Here is a 24,421-nt window from a genome sequence, read left to right on the forward strand (position 1 = left end):
TTAAAGCAATATTTACCTGCCCATAACATGTAGTTTGGCTCTTAATGCCTGGATCAAGCATTTCTGCATTCCATATGAGCGTGAGATGAAGGCTAACTTTCGGTTTAAGGATGTACAGCACTGACAAAATAGTAGGTTGTATCCAGTGTCATACTAAGTCCTTTGTTCTGACAGTGCAAGGCTTCAGGCTTTTCCAACAGGACTCCTCCCTCTTTCCCCTGTGCCCTCCCTAAAACTGTTCTGGGGTTCCCCCACCAGCCTTCCAGAGCAGATGTGGAGAGGCCGTGTGCAAGGAAAGGAGCAGGGAGTTGCCTTGCGCAATATAAATCCTTGCGCTGATGGAACATGTTAGTTGGGTGATGCCCCAGTACTATCAAAGTAACCAGAGGCACTCTTTCCTTGGCATACACATGCAAAATAAACGATAGCATCAGAGTCTTGGGGGCATGCAGTGATTCCCACACTGCTCTGGGTGTTGGCATTGTGTGTATGAATAGCATGACTGCTGGAATGACTGATCATGACGCTCTTTTCCACCAAATCACCACGCTTCTTTCTGGGTGGTGCTGATCGGGTTGGCGAACTGCTGGATCCACGTGCACTTCTCCCATGTGGTGAACTACTCAAGCCTGTATGGTGACCATAACGGTGGCAGCCTTCTCACTGAAGTACCTTCAGCCCCTGAGCTGACTCCGGCTACCCAGACTGGCCATCGGCTCCTCTGCAGGATGGAGAATAAAGGGGCTTGTGTCTTGTTTGAGCAACAAGGCCTTCCTGGATCCTTGGTTAATCTGTGGTCCAACTCTCTCTGGGGTACCACCAGACAAAAAACTCTATCTGCTCCAGCACCTGCTTTCAAACAGGCCGGTCACATACCCTTGGGGGAACCCACAAGCTTGGTGTGAAGGCGATAACTGTTTCTAGCCAGGACAAGTCCTGTAGAGTTGCATGCTGGATATATAGCACTGACTGGCTGTCAAAAATTTGCTTAATCCCCTTTCAAAGCCATCTGAGTAAGGGGCCATCTTGTGGCAGAGAGTTCCGTAAGTTAATAATGCTTGAGGCGTGTAGGGCTGGAGCACCAAATGAAATTTATATTTATAATAAAGCTTCCTTTCTTTGTGTGAAATCACATGTATTGATAGCATTTCAGTGTCTTAAAATGCAGGCATGCTTTTTCGCTCTGGAATAGAGAGAAGCTCACCCTAATAAAATACTGAGTGAGGGAGCCGGAACCCATTTTTAGATCCTAATTACCGTCTCAAGTGTGGTAATATCTCATGGAGTGGCTTAATAATAATACTTTGTGTATGAGACTTAAGCAGCCTAACTGCACATGATTACACCCTTATGAGATTTTGAAGGCTCTCAATATGCTGTGCTTCATGAATACCACGGACTGATTCTAAGTTGGGTATGCTTTAATAATTAGTATAACGGCTTGCTCAGATGTTCCTCTTGAGGTTAGACAGTGCCGGAGTGAGATAGAGTTTTGCCACACTGGAGGTTGATGTCAGTGATGTCACTTGTTCAAAGGCATTATTTTCTTTGCAAGCCAAAATTAAGTCAGAAAACCAAGAGGAGCTAATTAAGCTGCTTCATCCCTGTTTACACTAACCGTGGTTAGCTTTGCTCAGAATCTTAACAGTCAAACTGAGGGTCAAAAGGTGGTTTGCAAACCTTGCTCTTTTTTGGGGGTGGGCAAACGTTTAATTATTATTGAGCTTTTACAGATGCACAAAATACTGCTGTTCAATAGATGCTTCATAATACGAATGCACCCTCCTTACTGAATTATGAAAAAGACATACTCGATCATCCAGATTCCCCATAAATCAGTATGAGAGCCAGGCAGGTGTCCCTGTCGGCAATGCAGACCCTGGCTAGAGTTAACCATGGTTAAAGTGGTCAGTTGTAGAGATGTAAAGCCATAACCGTGGCTGGCTATGAAAAGGGAATGGAGTATGTAAGCCACCCTCTGGTGAATCTGCCACTCTAACCATGGTTGGGAGGTCAGGAATGCTACATCAATATGTTGTTGTTTAGTCGTTTAGTCGTGTCCGACTCTTTGTGACCCCATGGACCAGAGCACGCCAGGCACTCCTGTCTTCCACTGCCTCCCGCAGTTTGGTCAAACTCATGCTGGTAGCTTCGAGAACACTGTCCAACCATCTCGTCCTCTGTCGTCCCCTTCTCCTTGTGCCCTCCATCTTTCCCAACATCAGGGTCTTTTCCAGGGAGTCTTCTCTTCCCATGTGGTAGCCAAAGTATTGGAGCCTCAGCTTCAGGATCTGTCCTTCCAGTGAGCTCTCAGGGCTGATTTCCTTAAGAATGGATAGGTTTGATCTTCTTGCAGTCCATGGGACTGCAATATAATCCCCCACAAATCAAACTGTGCCTACTTTGAGTCTCCACCTCAAGCCACCCACCCCAAACGTCTCTGTTCCTCCAGCCATCAGCAATGCTTGTCTCCTTACCTGGCTGTATTCCAAATGAAACATTATCATTCCAGCCCCACCTAGTTATGTGGGATGGTTTGAAGGTAGTAGCTACCAACAGTGATGCTGAGTTTAACAAAAATAACAACAAGAAAACTTCTTCTAGCTATTGCACAAGCATCCTTGATAGCTTCAGGTGTTCATTGATAACTCAGGTGTTCATTGGCAGTAACCAGGTTATATAACAGACACTCATGTCTTCACTTGATTCAGGAGTGTCCCCATCGCAATATAATATGAGAATCCAGCATCGTCATATATTTTAGAGGCATCAACAGTTATTAAAAGAAAGCAAATTGAATGTCTCAACGGGAAACCTTAAATTTATGGGCTGTGTCAAGACCTTGACACTAATGAATGAAGAATTGGAAAGAACAGAGAACATTATGTTGTTCAGTAAAAAACAACAGGTATTTGAAGAAATTGAACTGGAGAGATCAAGATGGATTGGCTTGCCCTGGATCCTGATTAATTTTTAGGAATATTATGTGAGAAGGTTTAGAAAATTATCTAGATAACCTCTGTTGACCTTTTCCAATATATTTAGAGATATGAAAGCGAGAGCAGGAAGGGCCTTGAAACGACCCATCAACAGCTAGCGCAGGGGAACAGTTCCTGGGTATCATTCACTTGATCATAGTCTTTCCTACTATGATGAGATGGATTATATTTCTATTCAAATGACAGCAATTGTTTCTATATTTTGCATCTACAAATTGACACATACAATTTTAATGCAAGGGAAGCTCTCCCCCCCCCCCTTTTGAGGGTGTGTAAGGGGGACGGGGGCATTCATAGCTATCCTGCTGTTATGAAAAGAAAATGATCCCAGGGCAAGGCCAAAGAGATAAAACCAAAGAGAATGTATGCCTCAATTCTTTCACTTTCTGGAACCTGATTTATTGGCAACCAGCTGGTTAAAGTTTACCACTGCGGAAAATGTTTTGTGCATGTTTTCCTCATCTGACTTCTTCATGAATGGCTTGAATGCGCCAAGGGAAGAAACTTCTTTAAAAAAGAAATGTAAATAGGAATGAATTGCAGGAGCCAGCCTTGTAAACACTTTTTATTCTTTTGATCCCCAAGGCTTAATTTGCCCAAATCAAAACTGTCGATTCCCATCAGGACCAAGCAGTGAGCAGATACATACTTAGCAAGGTGCCAGACCTTTGCATTGTAAATACTGTAGCTGGGAAAGAGATTTCTTCCCTCTCTTGTTTATTGTAGACAGAAGGCCCTTATAACATTGGCTCTAAATCCAAAAACAAAATGCAAAAGTGCAGCAGGATAATCTCATATGTTTGCTATTGAACAAATTATAACGTTGAATAAGGTAATGGGAATGGTTCCCTATAGTTAAAAAGGTAAAGGGACCCCAGACCACTAGGTCCAGTCGCGGACGACTCTGGGGTTGCGGCGCTCATCTCGCTTTATTGGCCGAGGGAGCTGGCATACAGCTTCCGGGTCATGTGGCCAGCATGACTAAGCCGCTTCTGGCGAACCAGGGCAGCTCACGGAAATGCTGTTTACCTTCCCGTTGGAGCAGTACCTATTTATCTACTTGCACTTTGACGTGCTTTCGAACTGCTAGGTTGGCAGGAGCAGGGACCAAGCAACGGGAGCTCACCCCGTTACAGGGATTCGAACCGCCGACCTTCTAATTGGCAAGCCCTAGGCTCTGTGGTTTAACCCACAGCACCACCCGCATCCCTTCCCTATAGTTGGTGGCTATAAAAACTCAAATTCTATGCAACAAGTTAAATTTTCCAGGGTAAATTTGCAAAATAATGTATTTTGCATAAGTATCCTGCAAAGGGGAAGGACTAAAAAGGTAAAGGACCCCTGACAGTTAAGTCCAGTCGCGAATGACTCTGGGGTTGTGGCGCTCATCTCGCTTTACTGTCTTAGGGAACCTACGTTTGTCCGCAGATATTTTTTTTTTTTTTTTAAATGATATTTATTAAGATTTTCAAAAATACAGAAAGTAAAGATTAAAGTACATTCAAAGCCTTATTTTCATACATCCACTTTCCGGGACTCCCCCCTTCCCCCACCCCTACCATATTCCCCTTTCATATTGTTGGCTCCACAAGCTCTCAGTTCTAATTGAAACTTAATTTGTTTAGACCATTATTCGAATGTAAAATTTATGCACTCCTCATCAATACCCCTAATAAAAGACAAAAGTTCTCTCCCCAGAGCCCACCCCATTTTCATTCCACAATTTCCCTTTTTTTAATGATAAAGACACCCCACACAATAGAAATATAAGAAATAAGAAATAAAAAGTATAATAGATGAGAAAGAACCATTTCAAAAAAAAAAAAAAAAGTTGACAAGCCTTTGGATTTTGGTTCTCCCCCCCCCTGTCCCCGGTTTAATTTCCCCCTGACCACCAAGCCATGTTATCTGCCTGGAATTCTTAAAGTCCATAAATCACCTATTTCCCCCAACTCCTTGCTGGCTTTTTCTTTTTATAATTATTTTTTAAAACATTTAACTTCAAATCTTTAATAAAACTCCCCCCATTGTTCTTTCCAAGTTGTAGTCCAATTTCCTCTTGTTCCGCTGCTGAAACGTTCTAATTCAAAAGTTTAGTAACTCTACAGGGATTATTGTTATTCAGGAACAAAAACTTGCGTTCAGTCCCTTCCTTTCTTCAATAGAAAATTCTATTGTCTCCTTTAGCTGAACACCCTGTAGACAAAATATTATTTCCGTTTTGCAGCTTTCCCAGAAGATAACCAGTCCTGTAAAATTCCAATGGTATTTTTCCACTTACGACCATCTTTGTAATGTCCCGAAATTCCTCTAGGGGGATTGTTGTAACTTTGTTTTCTCTAGTCCAAAAGTCCGATTGTTATCCATGTTTTCGCCATTTTGTATCCAAGTTTTAACGGGTTATAGCAAATTGTAACAAATTTAACCAGCAAAGTTCTCATAATAAAATCCTCTCTGCTTTCCGACTTTGACAGCTACTTTGACAGCTGTCAAAATCTCCGACTCTTTTCACCAGGCTCTCTCTTCAATCACCCCGGTTCCCAGGGGGGGGGGTTACGTTTCCCTTCTCCCTCAATTCTTCCTCTAGCACAGTTCTTGTAGTTCCCCATCGTGGAATTCTTAGTTTTTATCAGCAATACGAATCTTTTTGGACCTTGGTTTCCCCATCCTTGTTTTGGAAGGTTTACAGTAGGGAGGGGGACTGACTTCCTTTTTGGATCCCCCCCCGCTCGTGTCCAATCCGAAAAAAAAATTCTTTTTTTCTCCTTTTGAACCCGGTTTCCAAATTACTCACGGGTTGTTGTTAAGAAGTCCGAATTATCAATAGAAGAAGTCAGCGCTCTCCGCCGGATGGCATGCGGCTTCGCTCGGCAGGGATAGCAGAGGACTCAAAGCACCACGCTTCTCCCCGGCACCCGATCCGTAGCCTTTAAAAAGGCTCCTTCACGAGTCGGGAGGGCGCTAGCGGTGCCAGCCGAGTCTCCATGTCCACGGCCCCCGTGGCCGTGGTTTTTAAGGGTCCCCGCATCGCCGGTGCGGTAGGACCCAGCCCCTGCCGAGCAGGCTCCCTCCGGAGCTCGGAGGGAGTCCGCCATTCGGCGATGGCGCCAACCCGGAAGTCCTACGTTTGTCCGCAGATAGTTTTTCCGAGTCACGTGGCCAGCATGACTAAGCCCCTTCTGGCGAAATCAGAGCTGTGCACAGAAACGCCGTTCATTTACCTTCCCACCAGAGCGGTACCTATCTATCAATTTGCACTTTTTTTGGCGTACTTTCGAACTGCTAGGTTGGCAGAAGCTGGGACTGAGCAACAGGAGGTCACCCCGTCACAGTGATTTGAACCACTGACCTTCCGATCAGCAAGTCCTAGGCTCAGTGGTTCAGACCACAGCACCACCAGTGTCCCATGGGAAGGACTAGACCATGTGAAAAATGAACATAATATTTTCAGCTTTGTATTCTGGTTATAAAAAAGCGCACCTAGGCATTCTGTCGTTGCACCTATAACCTAGGTTTAAGGTGCTATTTAGCTCCTAGGTTTCATATCTCAGTTTCTAACACTGTGTACACATGTGTCCAAGCAGTGAGCATCTGACTTGTGTGGAAACTGCCTGGCAGAAGGACTGTTTGTGAAACCTGAACTCGCTATCTAAACCTTACTACAGTGGTACCTCGCAAGACGAATGCCTCGCAAGATGAAAAACTCGCAAGACGAAAGAGTTTTTCGTTTTTTGAGTTGCTTCGCAAGATGAATTTCCCTATGGGCTTGCTTCGCAAGATGAAAAACGAAAACGTCTTGCAAGTTTGTTTCCTTTTCAATGCATTCCTATGGGAAACCGTGCTTCGCAAGACGAAAAATTCGCAAGACGAAAAAACTTGCAGAACGAATTAATTTCGTCTTGCGAGGCACCACTGTATGGATAAAAGAGAGGTTGCAGGTTTAGTATATCAGTTATATTTATCAGATTTTATACCACCTTTCAATATATGATTATGGGTAGCCTAAAAAAAGTTTAAAAAATAGAGTAAAAATGCAATAAGCGAGAAGCAAAATGATAAAAACATGATAAAAATGATTATAACAAAAGATGCCACACTGAATAATTCTACATCCTTTCTTGGGGGCTAAGCTAAGTGCTCTTTTATATCAGAGTCATCATTCAATTTATCAGCAATATTTAAATAATGTCAAGATGATTGAGTTGCCCTTCAGTGAAACAGGAAGGCTTTATCTATCTACTCAGTGGCTTGGATGTACAGTAATAGATAGCGAAGCCTTCCCCCCACCCGACTGCTCTGCTATAAGCTGTTTATCTTGTGCTACCTTGTCAAATATCTGCTTCTTCATAATATAACATATGTGTACCATCATCTTTGCAGAGATGTTTAGCCGAAGAGAGACACCAAATGAAGTTCTCCAACAAGCATTTTGTGAGCCTTTTTGTCTAAGCAACTGAATGACTGCTGGGTTGGCCCACAGACGCTTGGTACCAAACCATATCATTGCGCCAAGCCATAAGGACTACAAACTTCTTAATAGTTTCCATGTGCAAACAGGGAACCAGCTTCAGTAGCATCAGTCTCCCTTTCGGAGTGAATTTCTCCATTTTACTTCCTGGTATTTAGATAGAGGTTTTGCATTTGATGCTCTGGTAACACGCAAACATGCTTCTCAGACTCTGGCTTTGAGCCCTGTATTTATTTATTTAGTGACATTTAATATTTGGGTCAACTCCCAGGTTGGCTCAGAAATTAACAATAAAACAAGATGCAACCATGGACAACACAGTAACTGAAAGCAGCAAGCCTCAGCCAGCATGGCCAGTGGTGGGAACGGAAATGGCCATTTATCCTTAGCTGAAACCCCTAGGTCAGGGTTGGCTAACCTATGGTCCTCCAGATGTTGAACCAATTCCCATCACCCTTGGCCATTGGCCATGCTTGCTGGGGCTGATGGGAGTTGCAGTTCAACAACAGCTCAAGGGTCAGAGGCCCCCTGCCCCTGTCTTACTCCTTTAGCTGTTATGTGTTGCCAATAAGAAAATATTGGATTGGAGCCTATGACCCGTATGTTGCTGGCTGTAATTTTAGAGCTACCTTAAATCTTGAGTGAATCAGCCTTTACATGCTAAAATGATGCACCATAGTTCAGGGCGGTTTACAAAAACGAATTAGAATAAAAATCAAGTTTCCAACTGTGTTGGAAGTCATGAGAAGTAATAATGTAATCTTGGTTTCCAGGTTAGTTATGGTCCTGTTTTTCAAGATGCAATGTTTTCCTCTCCTTGTGGCTTTAATGGCTATTCATATTTAATGGTTTATAAAGCTTTCGTAATCCCCAGTGGGAAGAGCTGTTCCATGCCATTATAGCTGGTGTTACGTGGCGGATGGTGACAGGTTGGCCGATGTGAGGAGAGCATCTGCTGCTACGGTTTCCTCTCTGATGCAGCTATCAAAGTAAATGCAATGCATGTGAGTCACGTAAGTTGTGAATACATGAACATGCTTTGCATGCAGAACGTCCAGGAAGAGCACAGGGACCTCTGGCAGCAACTTAACCTCGGGTTAAGTACTTAATTCGTTCCGGAGGTCTGTTCTTAACCTGAAAATGTTCTTAACCTGAAGCACCAGTTTAGCTAATGGGGCCTCCTGCTGCCACCGCGCCGCCAGAGCACGATTTCTGTTCTCATCCTGAAGCAAAGTTCTTAGCCCAAGGTAATATTTCTGGGTTAGCAGAGTCTGTAACCTGAAGCGTATGTAACCCAAGGTACCACTGTACAGGGCAGATTCTTTTGTCACATTCTTTAAAGCATCTTGAGCCGGCTGCAAAAGGCTCCCAGGATGGCTTACAACAAGACAGCCCCTGCCTTCAGGCTTACAGCCTAAATGACATGTCACAGAAGGAAAAGTGAGTGGGAGGGAGGAGGGAAAAAGCAAACTCGGCTGCTCCTTGATATAAAGTTCTTAGACATCATCTTCTAGCAGGGAAGAGCAAAGCAAGTTCCCTGCATCTGCCAGCGGATTGGGCCAGATTATTCTCCACCCCTACCATGGTATTCTCCCTGGGGTGCAGATGGAGCTTCCTCCCAATGGCCCTTGATCCCATCACTGATGGCAGTCCCAGGGCAACTCTAGCCCAGAATTCTCTGCTTCAACTGGCAGCATCTCTCCACAGTTTCTCTTTTCTCTCACAACACTAGATGCCTACCTTCCCTGCGTTTTGAGCAGCAGGAGGAAAGGTGCTAACAGCTTCTTTCTGTGTGTAAGCATTATGGTGGCCGATGCAGGTTCCTTTTCCCCAGTTGATTGGGGTGGAGGGCGTGTGTGTGAGAGGGATGCCCGTACCCTTTTGTGGTCTTGCCCTCTATTCTGGTCTTTTTGATGTGGCTGCCATGGTGTGCCGTGCCACACACTGCGCACAACAGTGTGCATTTTGTGACTGGTGCCCCACGTCAGAATCCCAAATGCACCCACTGGCCCAGAAAGGTTGGCAAGAAGGTGCTGTACTGGAGCATGCTGGGACAAGATGGAGTCGGTTGCGTTCCATAAATCCTTTTTACAGAAAAGGTGAAGGAGGAGGGAGAAACGACCCTCATTGTGCCAGTAATTGATATGCTATTCTCTGGCAACCCACAAGGAGCAGCTCAGGAAATGACTTCGCCAGTTCTTCCCATGTCACCCAGTAGGCTGAGATACTTAAGTCACGAACAGTTCTGCTGGTGGAATAACCTCTGGCTTGAAGCTTGGTGGGGCAGGCTGAAGCCTTCCTTTGGAAGCAGCAGTCCTCTGGTCTCGATGCTTACCTGCCTCTCCAAAGCATGATTTATTGATTATCAGAGCAACTTATCATCCTGCGGTTGAGAACGTTTCTAGTACAATATTTGGCCAGGCTGACAGGAACATGGCTTGTAAAGACATAACCTTTTATTGTTTATTATTACCTTTTTTTCCTGCCCAGGCTTTCCCTAGCCCATGAGGTCAGACTCTGTTTTCATCTGTATAAATCCCCCAAATTCCTATTTTTATAAGAAAATAAAATCCTATGTGTTTATACTACTGCTTTCCTGGCTTTTATAGTCATGTTTTGTTTGAGTGGTATTACTTGTTGCATTTATGTTGTACAGTGCTTAAGGTATTCCACCCCACCCCACCCCACCCCCAAATTAAAATGGTGCATAAAAGTGGTAAATAAATAATTGAAATAAATAAACGTGGTCAGGAAAGGCGAGAGCCTATCGAAGTGAGCATTTGCTTCCTCGTCTGGTAGAAATGGAGCCCCGATCCAGGGGCATGGTGTGGCCATATTGCCTTGTCATTGGTGGGGCAAACAGCTAGGGTGGGTATAATGGGAGTTTGCCCTTCCTTGCACCAGTGCTCCATCACACACCTTCTTTCTGGTACTGCTTATTATGCTAGCAATAGGAAACTATTGTTGGAAACAGAGCATCTTTCCTCTGGGCTCTGGAGATTCTTTGGCTGCCTTGCTTCTCTTTCAGAAAGGCCTAGTTCTTCTCCAGTATGAGGAGCCTAGGCAACATAAGTGCTGGTTGTCTCCCTGGAATACATATTTCTCTCATCAAGACATGTGGCCAGTGCCACATGTTCATCTTTGTGTATGTGTGTGTGTGTTTGTGTGTGTGTTGGCTATCCTTATCTTTCCCTTCCATCCGCCTTTATCTGTCTGCTCCAGCGTGGTGTGTATAAAAATAAGGTCTGCATGAGAGCAAAAGTAGGAGATAGTTGGGGAATGTTTTCACGTTGTGGCTTCATTTTCTCTAAGGTACATGAAAGTTTTAACTGTTGGCTGTTTTTCTCTGTATCTGAATACGTATCTTTCATATCTGAATTTGGAAGCACTGGGCTCATGAAAACAATGGTGTTTCGTATCAATCTGCCTGTATTGTTATGATGACAGAACAGCCATTTAAGTTACAGTCAAGTCAAATTTGAAATTTGCTGGTCAGCAGAAGACTATTAAGAATTCACAGCACCATCGGAACTTGCAGTCTAATTAAGCTGTAGTCCAGAGATGGGGACGGGTCTCGAGGGCACCAGTCTATTTAGCTGCGGCTCTTCAAATGTTTTTGGACTCCAAATCCCAACATCTCTGACCTCTCGCCATGCTGCCTGGGGCTGGTGGGAGCAGGAGTGCAGCAACATCGGGGGGTCTAAATGCTTTCCCAGGCATTCTGTAGTAGGCTTTCTTTAACCAGAGTGAATTTTCCTGCTTTACGCTTTTGGATAATTTCCCCCAATGAATAAAGAGAGAAGAGCATTTTATAAATTGCAAAAACTGTGTGGGAGGAAAATAGATTGGTGACAATACATGCCTTTAGAATACAGTGCTCTAGAAGAAGTGGGCCTCTTTGGCTTTTATGAGAGAGAGATTCCAGTTTTAATGCAGGCAGTTTTATCTTCAGTTTTCCTGCAAGGCTTGGACGTCTTCCTCTGCAGCACACCTTTGCACCTGCAGTACTCTGTCGCCAGCTTCTTTTCTCTGCCACCGTCCCCACTGAGTTGCGTCTCTTGCTGCTGACTAAATGGAAACCGCATGTGATGAGCCCAGATGATGACCGGCTGAGCTGTTTTCAAACCAGTAGATGGCCTATGCGGCTGCAGAACATCCTCTCTGCAATTTTGTAACCTGTGGGGAATATGTACTTTTTAAATACATATGGAAGCCCTGTTTAATTTGATCTATACTTTCCTTTTAGGGAGGGTACAGTGGTACCTCGGGTTAAGAACTTAATTCGTTCTGGAGGTTCGTTCTTAACCTGAAACTGTTCTTAACCTGAGGTACCACTTTAGCTAATGGGGCCTCCCGCTGCCGCCGCGCCGCTACTGCTTGATTTCTGTTCTCATCCTGAAGCAAAGTTATTAACCTGAGGTACTATTTCTGGGTTAGCGGAGTCTGTAACCTGAAGTGTCTGTAACCCGAGGTACCACTGCACTTGTATCTAGCAGGCTCCGAATACCTAGTTCTCTTAGACTAGTGCTTTAAGCTCATCGTTTGACAACTACCTTCAAAGCGAATCAGTCTCTTTGTTGGTTCTGGTAAGGTGGAGATTGGCAGTTTTTGTGCACCCACCAAGGCTCATGATAGTCTCTTCGATAGGTGGAAACCCTGTCCTGAAGGGGGCCTCTTTTCTTCTCACCCTCCTCCTCAAGGCAAAATGGCATTTACCTGTTTCAAATGAGGAATTTACCAGTGGAAATAGAATTCACCCCTAGAAATTAATCTGGAGTTAATTTCCTAGGCTCCCCAGTGGCCATTTGAAAAATTAATAGAAGCCCCGGATTAGTTCTGGGGTGTGTTGGGTTCCTAGACTCCAGTGCAGAGTGATGACTTCATTGCCACATGCTAATATATAGGGATTTTTTGATGACTACAGTTTTGTGTTGTCATTTTCTTATTTATTAAATTTATTCCTCACTTTTTTATCGAGGTAACTCAAAAGTGACCTGTAATACATAAACGATCAAATGCATACATTTAAACTGGCATAAAAGAAAAACATTTGGGGGGGGGGGATACCAAAGACAACCCTGTTTTTAACTTTGCAAAGAGGCAAGAGATAATTAAGAGCCAAAAGCTTGGTGGAAAAAATGTTTTTGCCTGGTGCGTAAAGCTATGTAATGATGGTGTTTTAGAACTAACACACAAGGCCATATATAGGTTACTTGAGACACGGTGCTATCCCTTATATACCCACTAGGCCACCATACTCTGTAGCAGAGTTTCTGCTGCAAATTCGAAAGATCTCAGAAGCCCACCTTACAGTGACTCAGATCAGGGCTTTCAGTGTGGTTCCCTCTGTTTTGTGGAACAGCACCCCTTGCAAGATACGCCAATCACCTGCCACCTGTACTTTCTGGAAACAACTTTCAACAAGCTTTTCCAGCAGGATGAAAATGTCTCTCCCTTAGGTGCTCATTTTATCTTGTTTAAAATATTAGCTTCAGCTGGGGGGTTTTTTGTATTATTTCAAAAACTATTTTTAGCTCTTTTATGGTATGTTTGTAAATGGCCTTCAGGTGCATGTAAAAGGCAATTCACAAACAAACACTTTTTGAAGGGGAAAACCTACACCCACTGCAGTCTGAAGTTCAACCTGTTTGCCCCCTCTGTAAGGTCCCTAGGAGCACTCTTAAATCATTAGATTTCCATCATCTCTTTCCCCCTCAACCCTAATTAGGTTGGGGATTTGCTAACCTTTATTTCTACCTTCTTAAGCTACGAGGGTGCTTCATTCTCCTCATAACTCCTCAAAAAGCTATTTCTTTGCTAGCTATTAATCACTGGGAAGTCCATGTTATCGTGTTAATTGCACACATCTTGAGCAGAATTTGGTCCTGTACAAAGGGAAGGTGCTCTTTGCATTTCCTCTCTTCTATCCTATGTTATTTGTCCTCCTATCGAGATTACTTCTTGTCTTTCGCTTGCAGGGGGAAACAGTTGTTTAAAGACTCAAATCTACTCTCGCGTGGTTATTGTCAATTCCACGGCCATTTCTCATCTTCATTGTGGTAGCTCCAGCTCATTACAGGCTGCGAGCAGAATTTTAAGGAGCAGATAAGATAACGGAGAAACAGTGTGGAGTTTCATTTGTGCACAAAAGTACAAGCAGTTCCATCCTAACTGCTCCAAAGCATTTGCCTGTATGGGAAAGTTTCACTGTTGGTCCTAATTCATACCTACTAACACCAAAGCAATACGGTTAGATTGGGAGCATAGGAAACTGCCTTATATGAGTCAAACCACTGGTCCATCAGAGCTCAGTATTGTATACTCAGGCTGGCAGTCAAGGGACATTCCTAGCCCCACCTGGAGATGCTGGTAAATGAACCTGGGCCAGTTGCCAAACCTGCTGCAGAGGTAAAGCTAGTAATTCTTGAACCCACATTCCAAATAAATCACAAAAAGCTAGAAAGTCTGGCTTACAGTTAACTGTGAATGTGGCCAGGATGTAAAGAGCAATCAATGCTGCAAAGAAGGCATTATGTAAATGCTAAGCATTACTTTAACTAGGAGGCTGTAGTGATAATCAAATAATGGCACTGGTTGCCAGGCTGCTGCTTTTTTGTAAAATATTTGCTTTGCCCTGTAGGCAGGGAAGTGGTGGTCACAAAGTTGGTTATACTTGCAAGTTGCACCAGGTACCTGAAGAACACACAATAGCAGGCCTTTGCCTTCTTGATCTCTTATCTACAGGTGTGGCTTGAAATTCAAAAGGGAACCTGCTGTTGACACAGGGCATGGACCTCTGTGGGGAATGTATATTTGCTTTTCTTAAAACTGTAGGTGCTTAGGGAAATAGCCAAAGAGGGCAGTTTTAGACTGTGTAAACAGGTGTAAAAGCAGGAGCTGACCTGTTTTCTCACTCCTGGCTTTGCCCCAACTTCACACTGCGCGACAGACATTCTTGTTTCCAAACCGAATGCTCAGTTTTGCCTTCTGCAGTTTTTAAAGTGGGGCTGCCCATTAACTTGAATGGCTCTGAAAGAGGTTAAGACAAATTCATGGAGGATAAGGCTCCCAGAGGTTGCTAGCATTGATGACTGTGTTCTCTCTCCACCGTCGAACGAAGTGCACCTCTGTCTTTTTATCTTCCCAAAGGGAAGGAAGGCACCTACAAATGCCGTTGAAGACTTCCGGGTTGGCGCCACCGGCAATGGCGGAATTCCTCTGATCGGGAGGAATTTGCCTCGTGGAAATTCGGGTCTGGCCGCCACGGCGAAGGCGGAGACCCACTAAAAATCACAGGTGGGTGAAGCCTGTGAACGTGGGATTCGGCGGGCACTTTTTGCGCCTCCCCTACTCGCAGGGAAACCCGGTTTCGGGGATCTGGAGCGACGTGGCGTGAGCGGTGCGGTGCTTCGGATCGACTTCTTCTTCCACGGAGCGAAGCCGCATAGCTGTTGCCGGAGAGCGCTGACTTTTTCCTGTGGACAATTTGATCTTAAAGCAACTACCCGTGAGTAGAGTGAAGAATTGGATTTTTAAACGTCTTAATTTGGCACCGAAATGGGGAGGCTCAAAACAGGAAGTCCACCTCCCCTTTTTGTAAATAAGACTGAGGCAAAGAGGTTGCAAGCTAAAGTCTTGGAAAGCCTATTGTAAAGGACTAAATTCTCATCAGTAAAAAATATTAAACCCCCCTTGGAAGCAGGAGAAGAGGGGGGAGGCTTTGGATTGTGTATCCCTGCAGGAGTGAGTGAAGGAAGTTAAAATACCACCGTTCCGAACCTGGAAACAGGCTGCTAGTAAGACCGACGTGTCTTGGAAGGTTCATTGACAGCGAATAGAACGTTCTGTGACAGCTAGCATAAGAGAGATACATTGTTTCCATTGTCTTCGTCTGCACTTAAAAAGGAGTAAAAGTAACGGAAAATTGAAACAACTTTATTGAACTTTATTAAAAAAGGAGGAAAGTAACTGAAAATTGAAACTAACTTTGGATTATTGAAACTGTGTTTAAAAGAGGACATACTGACCGATACAAATACAACTCGCTTTCCCCTAGTGGAAGCTTTTGAAATTGGTTACTTTATAGGAGCTGGGCTAGGGGAATTTCCAGCTGCAAGATAAAAAAGTGTGAGACTTTGGAATTGACCTTGAATCTCTTAAGTGTTATGGCAAACGGAAAGGAAAAAACAGATAGGATGTCGACAGAGGAGGCCTTAGTGGCTGCATTATTGAAAATAAACGATTCGCTGGAACAACTCCACAAGAAAACAGATGCAATAAATGTGAAATTGGATGTGGCAAATATTGAAATTGATTCAACTGTAGAAAGTTTAAATAACTTGGGACAAAAGGTGAATACCAATTCAGAAACCACTCAGAAACTGACACAGGAATCTACTTCGATATGGCAAACTGCAGATGAAGTCAGGGGAAAAACCCTTGCTGCTGAATCTAAAGTAATACAACAGGAGAGGAGAGTCCCATCCATACAAAGACAACTTGACGAGCATAAGTTGACATTCGTTATGATTGAACTTAAAGAAGAACGGATGAATTTGAGGACCAGAGCCCTATCTGAATTGGAAAAGGAAAGCTTGACAGAGTTTCAGGAGGCGATACTAACATTGGTTGAGAAAGAGAGGTATTTGGGGGTTAGTATGACCGCCAAAAATGTGAATCTGCTTAAGGATAACTGTGAAGGATGTTGGATTGAAGAGAAGGGGGATTTGGAAATATGGACAAATCAGAGGTTGTTACTGTTGGGCCGAGTTATTGTGGTGGGGATGAGGGCTGCTGTTTTGCTGGGGATGTTGCTTTTGTTTCAAACATTGCAAGCTTTGGATGGGATGGAGGGTTTCAGGAGGTGGCAGAGGGATGCTCCTAGAGTTGTTTGGCAGGGCAGGAAGCCTCGAGTAAAATTTAAGATATTGATGGATGTCAAAGAAGGAGGTGGACCTGCCCTGACAGACCTTTAAACTTTGCTGTGAACCATCTGCTTTTTGCTGGTTGAGAGAATGGTTGCTTTTTGAAAACACTGAAGCGTTGGACGATGGCAGATGAAGTTGATGGACTATATGGAATTGGCGGAAATGACTGGCAAGATCCGAGACCAGGGTGAAGAGTCGGTGGAAGAAGATTGGAAAAAGTTTAAAGACTATTTATAGAAATATTGTAAAATTAAGGAATGTTAGAAAAATGTTGGAATGAAATTATATGGCTTTAGCAGAAATGTCATAAGGAATTAAGTATAAATAGATTAATAGAAAATTAAAGGAAAAGTATGGCAAGAATGTGTTAAGATAATTATAGAACAGAAAACAGAGTAAGATGGAAAGGAATTGCTGAAACAAATAATACAGTGGTGCCCCGCAAGACGAATGCCTCGCAAGACGGAAAACCCGCTAGACGAAAGGGTTTTCCGTTTTTGAGTTGCTTCGCAGGATGAATTTCCCTATGGGCTTGCTTCGCAAGACGAAAATGTCTTGCGAGTCTTTAGATTTTTTTCCGCTTCCCCCTCCTTTTTCTAAGCCACTAAGCCGCTAATAGCCTTTTAGCAGCTAAGCCGCTAAGCCTTTAATAGCCGCTAAACCGCTAATAGCGCTAATCCGCTAATAGGGTTGCTTCGCAAGACGACAAAACCGCTAGACGAAGACACTCGCGGAACGGATTAATTTCGTCTTGCGAGGCACCACTGTAGAAGTGGAATACAAAAAGGGAGGTGGGAGGAGGTCGCTGGAAATAAGTGAATGAAATATAAGATTTTGAAAATGTTTGAGGTGTTTTTAAATTGTTTTTGCTTGTTTTTGTTTGTTTTGTTAGTCCATGTAGCGTTTTTGTATTGTATTTGCATTGTTTTTTCTTTTTTCCCCCTTTTTTCTTTTTTTTTTGTTTGTAGTGTCGTGCTGGAAATGTTAAAAAAGTAATAAATATCATTTTTTAAAAAAAACCAATGCCATTGAAAAGCAGTTCTCTTCCGCTCTGCTTTTTAAGGAACACAGTGTCTTTCTTTTTGGGTGGTCTTAGAAACACCTCTTCTTGCATGCATGGTTGGGAATGGAGAAACACATGCAAAAAATGACCATCTGGATATGTTAACAGAAATTTGCAAATCACTGTCAGGAGTGTCCTTCATCCAAACAGGACAGTGCTTATTGCATATTCTTTTTTTTTTTTTAATGCCTTTTTTTTTAGAGTCTGGGACCAGGGTGCTTGGTGTGTGAGAGAGTTTAATCTCCCCACTTCTTTATCTGCCTACTGAAGCATCAGAACGACTTCCTCCCCCCCCCCCACTGCTTTTAGCTCTTAGAATTGTAGAGTTGGAAGGGACCCCAAGGGTCATCTAGTCAAACCCAATGCAATGCAGGAATCTCAATTAAAACATCCATGACAGATGATCATCCAGGATTCTTTGGGGGAAGACATGTTCTTTAAATGAGTGGTGTGCATGTGACCTATGTCTTAGAGAAGAGTCATGTTGTTGGCATTTGCAAAGCAGGGTGGATTTGGAGCAAGCTTATCCTGAAATGAAGAATTTGTGACTGGCAGGTCGTGATGAACTTGGTTGAACTTGTTTGCCATTAATTTAATTCTAAGTCTCTAAGAAGGACAATTTGTCTTCCATTTTAGATATGAATTATTAAGGGTGTGTGTGTGTGTGTGTGTGTGTGTGTGTTTGGGCTCTGATGGGATTTTAGAAGCTTTGAGCACTCAGAGGCGGAAAATCTCATTTTCAGTTCTGTTCCAACTTCATTAACTTAAACCCTTCTGCCATATTATCTGTGCTTTTGGCTTCTCCATTTTAAATTGTTTTAATATGTATTTTACTTTTGTAAAGATTCATTTCAATGTAAGTGGTATATAGAGATAGTATCAAATCAAATCATATGATGCCCAGTTGTTACTGGCCTTCTGGGATGTGCAAAAATGATGTCTGTCCTATTTCTTTTGAGCGTCCCATAAAACCTTCCCCCTTAAATATTAGGTACAGGAGAAAGTGCCCTGTGCCATCCCTTCTAGAGATGCAGGTTTGACATCACTGTTAACCACTCGGTTGTATCCAATGCTAGTTCTATTCAAAACAGACACGTTTAAATTACTGAACATGAATAAGTTTGGTCCATTAATTTCAATAGGTGAACTCTGAGTGAAACCTAGTTGGATACAACCTACTATTATTTTTAGATTTGAAACTAGCAGGTTGTCTATACACAGATGAGTCTGTAGGAGTCTCCCCTTCTGTGTTTGTGATCCCTTCAGAGCAGACTGTGTATTTACCTGTGTATGCCTGCTATTCACCTGTACTGTTAAGGGATCATGGAAAAGCAATTCCAGTGAAGGACATCTGCATGGTCGTTTTAATACCGCATCCCATTGTTAATCCAGCACAGAACTGGGTGCCTTAGAAGCCCCTGAGCCCCAAAATGGGAGCTGCCCTGAAAGAGCCAGGGTAGCACAATACAGTGGTACCTCGGGTTAAGAACTTAATTCGTTCTGGAGGTCCGTTCTTAACCTGAAACTGTTCTTAACCTGAGGTACCACTTTAGCTAATGGGGCCTCCTGCTGCCGCTGTGCCGCCAGAGCACAATTTCTGTTTTCATCCTGAAGCAAAGTTCTTAACCGGAGGCACTATTTCTGGGTTAATGGAGTCTGTAACCTGAAATGTCTGTAACCCAAGGTACCACTGTACTTACAAGTAGTTAAGAATGAGCCAGAGAGCCTCCCAATTCAAATCTGACCTCAGCTATTGAACTCATTATGTAGTGTTAAGCAAGCCACTCTATCTCTGCTTCATCCCCTGCATCTGCGGTATGAGGATAATAAAACTGAGCCACCTTACAGGGTTGTAGGGTGGATTACTGAGAATAAAGAGGATTTATTGTGATTTACTTCCACTTGTTGGAAGCAGGTCGTAATCAGTGTGACACCTGAGGAGATGCTAGTTCCTTCTGTTGTCACTCTTGGCTCCAAAATGAATGAGAGAGGCAGATGGTTACAAGTACAGTCTCCATGGACCAGGGAGGCATAAGTTAGCTCCTAGTTCCTTATGCCTGTGTGGGATAGTTGTTAAGAGTTTCAAAGTAGGACTAGGGAGACACGATTTCAAACCCTCACTTTGCCATGAATCTCACTGGGTAACCTTGTGGTATGTAAATGGCTCTTGGAGCCATTTTGGCTGAAAAGCAGGATACAAAAACTCTACTTAGAGCCATACCATACATTTAAAGTGTATTCAATGTACACTTTCCCCAAAGAATTCTGGGGACTGTAGTTTGTTAAGGGTTCTGGGCAGTCCCCCCCCCCCAAAGTAGGTGCCAGTACTCGCCATAAAGTTGTTACGGTAAGTGTCACATTTTAAACAGAAATAAATAAAAGAAGTGCCGTTACTGCGTACCCTTGAGTACCCCTGGGGGGAAGCACTGGTGCTGGGAATTGTAGGTCTTTGAGGGGGAAATTACAACCCATGGATTCTTTGGGGAAAGTCATGTCCTTTAAATTGTGCTTTGAATGCACTCTATGGTGAGGATCTGCCCTCGAAAGAATGGCAATTGATGCATAAAAAGTAAGGAAGATGCATGTTTAGTGGGAGTTAAATGCCGTGCCCTATATGACAGGATGCTTTTGCTGGGGTGGCAAAGACTAGACTTGGAATATACTCTGTGGACACAGAGACACACACACTCTGGTTGGAGCAATCTAGCTGCAGTGTCCTTCAGAAGGGCAGGCCCCACTGGAGTGTGTTCTCTTTTCTTCCCTTTATATATAAAATCCAATTTCCTATATATTAGCAACTCATCCTCACTCTGTGCTCAGTATCTGGGGCAAGGGCATGAACCTATTTCTTCGTCACACAGCCTAGCGAAGAAGGAGCCACAGGCGTGCGTGGCTGACTTAGCTGTGCTTGCATTTTCGGAAAGCCACTCTGGAGCCTGCAAATATGCTGCTGATTTCTAAAGGTTTTTCACTACTTCTTTTTTTGGTTCTCTGCATCAGTTTCTTCTCACCAAAGGACACAGAAGGCTCCCCCCTTCCCAGACTGTTTCTCCTTGTCTAGTCCCCTTTTATAGGTATTTTAAAAACAAAAAACTCATTAACATCCCATCGGAAGGATGATCGCCCAAGGCCTGGAGAAGTGTATAATTAAAGTGTCTATGAGGGGAATATATGAGCGACGTTATAGCAGGCTGCTCCTCTCTGGAGCCTCGTATACTAGAATAGGCAGTTCATGGCATGCAGCAGAAAAAGCAGCTTGAGAGCATCGTTAGATCTGTTACATCCTGCAAAAGTAATAAACCAAAAGAGGGTGGTTTTAATTTTTGATAGATGCCAGCCTCTTTCAAAAGGAGAGTTACGCCTAAAGCAAGTTTAGGCCATGTTGATGGGACTCCCATCTTCCCTTGCCCCAGCCACCATGGCTGATAGTCAGGGATGATGGGGAACGTAGTGCTGCAACATCTGGAGGGGGTTACAGGTCCTCCACCCTGCTGTAATAAGGGAGGCACCGCCTTGTGCCCCTCTCTTGAAGATGGGAGGGCTGTGCAGGCACAGAGCCATGCACCCTTTGTGGAACCCTGAGCCATTTGTACTATGGCGGGCTGTTGCATCTGGCTTTCCTTCATCTACTCCAGCCTTTGCCAACCTGGTGCCTTCCAGATGTTTGGGACATGCTGGCTGGAGCTGATGGGAGTTGGAGTCCTAAGCACCCTAATGAGAACTATGGTAGGTTGGCAAAGACTGATGTAGTTCAAACATTGCTCTTCCAGGATGCTTTCTGGGGCTACTCTTAACATTGTTTGAATCTTGTTTCTTTTGCTGTCTTGGTACTGAAATCCTCTTGATCACTGGCCATGGCAAAAGCTGTGAGCCAGACTATAAGGTACCAAGCTTCTGGTGGGCCGATGAGGTGCAGCAAACCACCCTGGCCTGCTCTTAAAGCACAGCTCACATATTCCACTGGGCCATAGTCTACTCACTCTCAGGAGCTGTCTATTTGGTTTTCTCAAGTCGGATGGGTTGCAGTAGCTTCACCCTTCTGTAAGCAAGTTTTGGCTTTGTCCTGACACAAAGGAGAGGAATTGCGCCTCCTCCTCTTCATCCCCAAGTTTAGATTTGAATGGACAATTCAGACCTACTGGAGCAGTGAATACGCTAGGCTTTCTGATGCTCCAGGCTATTCCAATGCTTCCTGCCTTGGTTTTATTGGATTCAAAATAACAATCAAATAGGAAACGCATACTTGAAATATTTTTTCCTTACATCTGCCTCATCGACAAGAGAAAAGGAAAGTTAATCCTGGCCCTAGTTCTCATAAATGCCTTCTTCCTGTCCCTGCAAATTCCAGAATGGCGTTGATGGGATCCATCATTCTTGGCCTCCGAAATGTAAACAGGCATCTCATCAGCCGTCCAAACCAAGTGGAGCATCGTGTTTCATTTGGCAGCCAGTGCTGGATGCTTTGCAGGGAATGGCACTAAAAATGGAACACCGAGGCAATGTCTTTTCTGGGAACAGTACTTAGTTCAGATATTAAAGCCACTGGATGTCCCTCCATTGAGCAAGTTTAGGAGCCACTGACCTGAGCAGGTCTCTGGTCCTGGCTCATTAATACACGGGTGCAGCTTCTGGGCTCATAGCTCAGGAAAGGAGCTGGCCAGAATGAGGTAACTGGAGAAGAAGAAGATGGGTTGCAAAGTGCTCCTCAGAGCCAGCTTCCCCACCAGACAGGGAGAAGCCAGCATGCCTTTTACACCAGGAAGGTTTAGAATATGAAGCCGTAGGGAGCTGGAAGTCCTGCTACTTCCTGGATCTCACTCAGGCCTAGATCCAGGCATGCTCATATGTGTTTTCCCTGCACTTCTGAGTTACCTCGTGTGCATCTCTTTGAGCTCTTCACCAGTAACCCTGATTCTTCTGCTTGGTTTGTCATCTCCTCTTTCCCCGTGGTCCTTTGTGTGATGAGAGGAGGATGTCCGAGAGTTGGCCAGGGACCTAGGCAACTGAGATTAAGACCTCTGGTCCTGGAGTAGGGATATCTGGATCCAGTGCCTCCTCAGCATTACTGGCAGTGCGGTGGTCTTCCAGGGGGTGCTTCTCCTTCTCCATGGTGACCACCAGGTTCCAGGTCTAGACAGGCTGACCCTTGACATCACAGTAGGAGCCATATACATTTATTAATACAGCTATAACCCACCTTTCATCGGAGGAGCTCAAAGTTGTGTACATGTCACACACCCACACCCACTGTACATGTTATCCACTTGACGACCTTGTGAGTTAGGTTAGGCTGAGAGATGGCGACTGGGCCAAGGCCACCAATTGAGTGTCATGGTCTCCCAAGTCTTAGTTCAGCGCTCCAGCCCACCAAACCTCAACTGCAGCTTCTACCTCATGCTAGCCAGGCTGGATGTGGGCAATGTGGCACTCGCTAAAAAAAGGAGGTTCATGCAGAATGCTCTGGGGCATTGCAAAGGCTCCTGGTTCGTATACCGAGTGCTCCCTCAGGGTACCCTGGGTCCAGTTCAGTACCAGGCAAGGAGAATACTACTTTCAGCCTTGTTTTGACCTTGCATATGCACCCATGTTCCACTCTACAATAGGGGTAATGTTGGTGTGGAAACGTAACATGTTGGGGGATGTGTTCTGTGGCCGTGTGGCGTAGCAGTTGGCGGCAGTGGCCATTGTTAAAACAGCTGTGGCACATGCAGGAAGCTTTTTGCTGTCACCACAAAGTGAAAGAGTAGCATTCGTTCTTTGGCTCCCAGCTCCTTGACTAGTGGTGTGTAGTCATGGGCATACAGCCCAGAGGAAGAAAAACTCCAAGGGGCTTTAGAATTCTTCCCAACAATGCTCTTATTTTTCTTTCAAAACTATTTTTTCTTAGAAAAAGGGAACAAATAACTCATATAAATCACAATAGAGACAAGACCGAATGAAACAAAATGCATCGTGCTCCTATATGGACAGATGCCTAATACCTTGGGATCTAAGACACGTGGTGAAATTGACAAATAGAATCAGTGTCAGACAGCAGACAACCATGTAATATAAATTTATTGAGAAGTGGAGTTGGTTTATTTTATATTGGAATGATAAAATGCAGGATACAGTAAATCTTTGTGCAGTATTAGGTGAGATAAAGGCTGAGGTCTCGTGTGTGTGTGTGTGTGTGTGTGTACACACACACACACACACACATATATATATATATGTTTGGGGGTTAGAAACAGTGCTTATGGTGGGAAATTTGAAAGTGATTTGATTAGCATGATGACTAACAATTACTTGTGGAAAAGGGAAAAAAGAGATGTAGGAATTGACGTAATGCTGATCTCAAACCTTTAACATTGTAATTTTTTTGTAACTTAAAAATCACTTTGAAGCTAGAACAGTATTGAAATGAACAGGATCAAATTTCTTTGTGTGTTCCCTTTTTAGTAATAACAGGTGCAGATGCAGAGGTTCCTTTAGTGAAAATAACATACAAAAATCTTATTAGGGAAAATGGCTTGCAAATAGAGAAATGTGCTCTTAAAGGAGGTTTGGTCCATACATTGCAGGAATCAGGCCTTCAGCTGGATGGCACAGATCCCTTGGAACTCCTTTCAAATTGAGCAAGCACTCCCTCTCACTCTTTTTATTTTCCCGGCACTTACTGAAGACATTCCTTTTTTCAACAAGCCTTTTAAGTGGAACCTCCCACCCCCCTGCCCCCGTATCTGTGTTAGATTTGAAATTGTTTTTATATATGACAATGGTTTGCATATGTTTTGATTGTTGGTGTTTTTATGATTAAATCCCTTCAAGATGTTTTGTAGGCAGCTATTCATAAATAAAATAAGTGCTTACTAATTCTCGTGTGGACTTTTTTTTAAAAAAATGCAAACAGATTGGAAATGGAGCTTAAGACTAGTTAAGATAAGAAACAGCAATTGACCAATTAGTTCATTGCTACCCAGAA

The 24,421-nt window shown here is 43.8% G+C and overlaps 1 protein-coding gene and 1 long non-coding RNA gene across 3 annotated transcripts in view; one reads left to right on the forward strand and one right to left on the reverse strand.

The window, feature by feature from the left end:
* Positions 1–24,421, forward strand: part of SLC9A1 (solute carrier family 9 member A1) — a 76,646-nt gene that overhangs the window by 13,290 nt on the left and 38,935 nt on the right. The gene's annotated exons all lie outside the window — the stretch shown is intronic.
* LOC308482579 lies at positions 11,371–22,548 on the reverse strand. The gene is made up of 2 exons (XR_013989333.1): positions 22,330–22,548; positions 11,371–11,643 (listed from the first exon to the last, which is right to left on the reverse strand). It is a non-coding gene; the product is annotated as an uncharacterized lncRNA (long non-coding RNA).

The sequence above is a fragment of the Podarcis pityusensis genome, assembly GCF_964106645.2.
Source record: "Podarcis pityusensis genome assembly, chromosome: 8".
Lineage (NCBI taxonomy): Eukaryota > Metazoa > Chordata > Lepidosauria > Squamata > Lacertidae > Podarcis > Podarcis pityusensis.